The sequence below is a fragment of the Lepisma saccharinum genome, chromosome 12 (genome assembly GCF_977018435.1).
Source record: "Lepisma saccharinum chromosome 12, izLepSacc3.1, whole genome shotgun sequence".
Taxonomy (NCBI): domain Eukaryota; kingdom Metazoa; phylum Arthropoda; class Insecta; order Zygentoma; family Lepismatidae; genus Lepisma; species Lepisma saccharinum.
The window spans coordinates 53,837,843-53,844,091 of NC_139240.1; the positions used below are offsets into that span (position 1 = coordinate 53,837,843).

Below are 6,249 nucleotides of genomic sequence, written 5' to 3' on the forward strand. Positions count from 1 at the left end.
ATTTATTTTTGCGATCGAATAAAATACTAAATACGAAAATACGCTATGGGAACTAGACTATGTCGCTCCTTTGAGACGCTCCTTTGAGTATAAGCCTATATATTCACTTAAATTTCTGTTTTCTTTATTTACGTCGCTTTTACGCATCTTCGGTTAATAGCGATGAAGAGGATAAATTTATGAAATGGATGTTAGAACAAGGCAAGATGAACCGATTGATTTAAGATTTAAATCAGGTAATTTTTTTGAAAAAAAAATCACTGATTTAATGCACTTTAAATACAATAAACATTTTGCAGATATCAGAATCGCTTTTGGTGGAAGTACATTAATCTTGTAATAATTTAATGGTGTTTATAAAGCTCTAAGAAAGGAAAAAAACAAAATTATGTACTGATGGGGTGAGGCTCATACGAAAGAAAATATAATATGTAAACTTACATTTCTTAGGATTTAAAATTCAATCTTCTTATAGGCAAAAATAGCAAGCATATTGTGTAGAAAAATATACAAAATACTAATCATGTTAAACCGTAAGTAGTGCCATTATCGTTAAACTGCAAATAAACATGGCAGCTGATATTTTGCAAACAAACTATCATTTTAAATTAAATACGAAAATTCAGCAACAAAGACTATAGAAAGTATTTTAAGTTACTAGTATAAAGTAATGTTTTATTTTCCCTGGAAGAAAAGTTACTGAAATTATTATAGTTTTATTCACACACTCAAGAAACATTTCCATGCTCATATATAAAGTATCGGTAACAGATAGATGAATATTTATATATATTTTTGTATTTTCTTTAATCAAACTGCTCAAATGTTTTACAGGGGCGCTTACTAGAAAACGCGTTTTCATAAAAAAAAATATTTATCTATATGTATAGTGCCAGAAACCACACAGGACTCCCGATGGCGCAGTGGTAGCGTCTCGCCTTGTAATCAAAGGGTCCCGGGTTCGATACCCGGTGGGAACACATAGTGCTTCGGATTTCACTTTAAACTGTAGGTTCAGTCCCGATTAGCCTTACTGTGCATAAAGTGGACTTGAAAACACCAAATCAAGTCAACCATAAACCACTAAAGCAAAAAAAAAAAATGTTGAAAAATATAAGTTTTGCACGTAGCAAAGGAAAATTGTGCCCTCAGACTGTGGCAACATTGACAATACATCTTGAATGGAAATATGGTAGGCCGCCTTGGCCCTCAAAGGATGCAAGTCACTAAGTGTATATATTTACCTGAAACTCTCTAACCACATCTGTATGTACGCACTAGGTTCCATTTATACAAGGTCCGCCCATAAAGAAACCGAACTGTGAAAAAAAAGAACTAAACCAAATAAAAAGGTACCGTATTCTGGCAACACTGGAAAGAGCTATATCTAAACGTCCCGTCAGTGCAAGTTTCAATCTGTTACATGCAGTCGGTATCGGGGCAAGCGTGTGTCAGATGCAGGTCGTGTGCAGGCGGCGTACAAAATACGCGCACCAAGATGAAACAACGTTACAGCATAAAGTTTTGTTACAAATTTGGTAAATCGTTTACCGTTACAGATGATACGGGCAGTGTATGGTGATGCAGCATTATCAAGAATCCAGGTGTATGAGTGGTACAATGTTTTCAAAGGTGGACGTGAAAGTGTCGAGGATGAACCAAGATATGGACGCCCTTCAACGACGACAATGAGGAGAAAGTTCATGTACCGGTGAGAGATGATAGACGTTTAACCACGCAGCAACTGTCAGACATGATTCATGTCAGCAAAGAAAGCTGTAGGTTAATTTTAACCAGGGACCTGCAAATGAGGAAAGTGTGTGCTCGCTTTATGCCTCGCATTTGGCCAATGGTCTCTTTTACACGATAATGCTCGGCCTCAAACCGCATTCAGTTACAGTGATCAATCACTCTCCATATTCCTCAGACTTATCGCCTGCTGATTATTTTCCTTTTTAAGGTGGCTATGAAAGGGCGAAGATTTGACGACGTCGCGGACATTAAATTAAATGTTACGCGTATTTTGCCAACACTTACTGTCAAAGACTATCAACAGTGTTTCCAAGATCTGTACAAACGTGGTCAAAGTGTTTTGCCTCCTCTGGTGATTATTTTGAAGGTAATTGTTCGGTTATTTTATGGGAGGGCCTTGTATGATTATATCGCACTATCTTGATTTGAGTTTTGTTATTTAGCGTCGCTTTTCTGCAAGTTTTGGCTAATCGCGACGAGTGATGATATGATAGAATTAATAAAGGGACACTCACAAAAAAGACCCGTGTCCAGGCCGGGATTCGAGCGCGAGACCCTGGCGTCGTGGCGTGCTGTGCTAACCACTCCGCCCGCAGGACGGCTAATCCAATGTTGTATTAATTAATAAATATAATGTGTTAAGATCATATTTCAAAATGTGTAGCTTTATCTTAATTGATTCATGGCTTTCTTAGACCATACTAGCTGCTTACCTGCCGTTGCCCGGGTATTTATTTATCCCATATCTTGTATTAGACAGGAAAATATTGAATTCTAACTATAGTGTAAAATGTAACCACTTTAAATGTGATCGTGAATGTCACCAATTAGCTTAGCGAGTCTGAAAACTATGGATTCGACACTAATCTAGGTCATTTGTGGAATTTTACTTTTCACCCCCTCTCACTCCCCATGCCGATAGGTGATGGACTTGGAGTTGAACCGCATTGGGAGTGTCACGAAAACTATGGATTCCATTTGCAACACAGCCTGAATGTTAGACAACCCGAGAAACAATATCGTTGTGCGGATTGCATAGTGTCATGGATGTCTGTTTGTGCGGAATTTAATATCGGTGGTTCTCGATTATTTTTACATGTCACCTCTTCCCACCCCACCCCTATGGGTGCCACGGGTGTCTTACACCCACAGTATTTCTTTCCAGCTTGCAAGTGATACGTGTATCAAGTTTGGTTGAAATTGGTCCAGGCGTTCTAGAGTTATGCCGGAACAAACAAATATACACACCCACACATACATTTTTATATATATATAGATTTAAAAAAACGGAAACCTGGCTCCTGGGGAAAAGGGGCTGGCGCCTGAAGTAGTTTTGTTCTTTTCTACCCCATAGGCAATTTGGCATTGCGTATATTTTTCAACAAGGGCGTTGGTAGCGCATCCCCTAATAGAAAAAATGTATTATGTATGTGGTGTCATATGGAACATGTAGTTCGCGGTGCATATATTTTTATGACAACTTTAAGCACATACAGGGTAATTGAGACCGGGTCTATGTAATGTCGCCGATCTACGTGGCGGAGTGGTTACAGCGCGCTACGACGCCAGGGTTCCTGGTTCGAATCCCAGCTTTGGAATTGGTGTTCATCAATTACATTATATCATCACTTATTTCCATTGTCGAGGTTAGCCAAAAGTCGCAGAAAGTGACGCTAAAATCACAAAAATCAAATCAAATGGTGCACACGCTGTCAATTCTGTTACCCAAATGCAATGACCAACAGATTTGCAAACGCTACTTACGGCTTTCTTCCACTGTGAGCTGATGAACTGTCTTCAAGACACTACATTGCAGTTGATAAAATTTCCGATAGGATCCAAACGTCTCGCCCAAACACTCAACCTTTGCTCACTATGCGTGCTGCTACCAGATGGTGATGCGACCTTCAGCGATTCAGTGTGTCCAACCATATAGCGGGAGATGTGACTGAACCGGTATCGTAGCTCTGGCATTAAAGACCAGTGACAGCTTTTTCTTTCTCTCTTGAGAGAGAGAGAGAGAGAGCAATCTATTTCTCTCTTTCACTTCTCTCCCTTTCTCTCTCTCTCCATCCTTCTTTCTCTCTTTGTAGAGAAAGAAGGAGAAGACGGAATGAAAGAAAGAAAGAAATAGAATCCTCTTTTATTTTCCTTCCGAAAGGGAGAAGGTTACAAGAGAGAAAGGAAGGAGCAAAGAAGATGGAAGAATAAGGGGTGTAACGAGAAAGGTAGAAAGAGAGAAGGGGGAAGACAAATTCTCCCTCTTTCTCTCTCTCTCTCTCATAAATCTCTCCTCTCTTCCTTCAGAAGAAGAAAGAAAGAGAGAGAGAGAGACAATTTCCATCCATTTTCTCTCTCTTTCTTTCCTTCTTCTCCTCTCTCTCTCTCTCTCTCAACTCTTCTTCCCTCTCTCGTCTTTCTCTTTGTCCAAAGGAGAGAGAGAGAGAGAGAGAGACTTCATTTCTCTTTACATTTCCCTATAAAGAAAGAAGGAAAGAAAAGGGAGGGGCGACGATTTTCCTCTCTCTCTCTCTTCCCTTCTTTCCTGGGAGGCGGCGGCATCGGGGAGGGGGACTGCTTTTTCTCCACCAGAAAGAGAAAATGAAGAAAATAAGAGGGGGTGACGTGTAAGAGAGAGATACTGTCAAGGGACAATAGGGAGGAGAGAGACGGAGAGAAACCTCTTCCCTTCTTTCTTCTTGAAAGGAGAAAATCAACTTCTTCCTTTCTATCGGGGTGGGGGGCGCCGATATGGACCCTTCTTTCTTTCCTTCTTTCTTTTCTCTGGTTCACCCCATCCCTCTCTCTCTCTCACTGTCGCTCTCTCTTTCACCCTCTCTCTCTCTCTCTCTCTCTCTCTCTCTGAGGAAGAGAAGATGGAGGCGTTTCTTCTTCTCCTTCTTTTTCTTTCTTTTCTTTCTCGACCTCCCACCCCTTTCTCCCTTCTCTCACTTCCAGCTCCCTCTCATCAGACACTATTATGGACTGATGCTACAGATTTGTTCGAGTTGTCAGCACTGAGCCTCCCAACAATAAGACGAACCTATAACCCTGCGATTATCAGGCGATAAATTTAGGTACTAGCTGAAAAGCAATAACCAAAGAGTTTGACACACGTTGTGTTTTTCAAGGACGTCGTCATCAGGGGGAACAGGTGGGAGTTTCCTTTAATAGAAGAAAAATTGTATTATGTAATCGTGTTTTATAGATAGAATAGTATGCATTGCTAAACACGGATGTTTCATTTCGTTAATCCAGTTAAACTGTTCTTCGTGATCCTCATCGCTACGATTAACCTAAGAGTTAGAGCAATAACAATTTAACTTATTCTAGAACTAAATTCTACGAAAGAATCTTCGGGCCTTCCCAATGGCGCAATAGTAACGTAGTCGGCTTGTAATCAAAGTGTCCCGACTTCGACACTCGGTGGAGGCACTATTGGTCACTTTAAACTGTAGGTCCTGTCCTGATTACCCTAGCTGTGCATAAATAAACTCCAACTCGAGAAAAATGTTCCCTTTCTTAACCTATTTCTCGAGTTAAAATCGCCTGTTCACATTGTATTCTATTCTAAACCAACCTGTCTACGTAGATATTAGGGAGTTAGTTGGTACTACTTTGCCTCCGATCCAATAAAATATACTAAAATTAAAAAAATATATTAAAACAAATCAAAAGATTTATAATCATATTGCAGTATTGTTTGATACATACCCATACTACAGGCCTCCCCGATGGCGCAGTGGTAGCGTCGTCGCCTTGTAATCAAGGGGTCCCGGGTTCGATTCCCGGTGGAGGCACATAGTGGTTCGGATCCCACTTTAAACTGTAGGTCCATTCCCTAATTGGCCTTACTGTGCATAAAGTGGACTTAAAACCTCAATTCAACCAACCAATACCCATACTACATTACGATCATGAATATTTGATTTTTGAACGAAAAAGTACATTTTTCATGATAACTGCAATTTTTACAAGAAAAGGGTTAACAGATTAAGGTGGTTCCCGTTAGTTCGTGAGTAATGCCTCATTTTATCGTATACCATGTGCATTCATTGAAAACCTGACCATCTTCTGTATTTTTATCAATATCCTAAGTTAATTGATGGCAGGAACTTTCGTTGCACTTACATATACACGGATATACTAATGAAATCCTAAGTTTTCCGATTTATAAACCGTTGCGGAAATTGCACAGAATTGGTATCTGATCAGATAATATTTAACACAGTGTTAAAATTGAAACACAACTCTTAATAACCACTAACGAATCAGAACAGTGATGAATGTAAATATTAAAAAAGTAGATCTATGTGGCTATTAGATATTTTTATCTGAGCAGTTACTACATTTTTTATCACTGTGTGTTACCATATAGCATGACACAATAGGATCGTGTCAATTGTGTTACTGTCGGCTCCGGTGACGAAGTGGTTAGAACATCGCGCTACGACGCCAGGGGTCCCGGATTCGAATCCTGGCCTGGGCATGGGAGGT

At 39.9% G+C, this 6,249-nt stretch overlaps 1 protein-coding gene across 1 annotated transcript in view; it reads right to left on the bottom strand.

The window, feature by feature from the left end:
• LOC145996337 (uncharacterized) overlaps positions 1-3,620 on the bottom strand; it is a 48,393-nt gene extending 44,773 nt beyond the window's left edge. The window contains exon 1 of the mRNA XM_083132767.1: positions 3,517-3,620. The gene's annotated coding sequence lies outside the window, so the exon portion shown is untranslated. The remainder of the gene's footprint in view (positions 1-3,516) is intronic.
• Between the last annotated feature and the right edge of the window lie 2,629 nt (positions 3,621-6,249).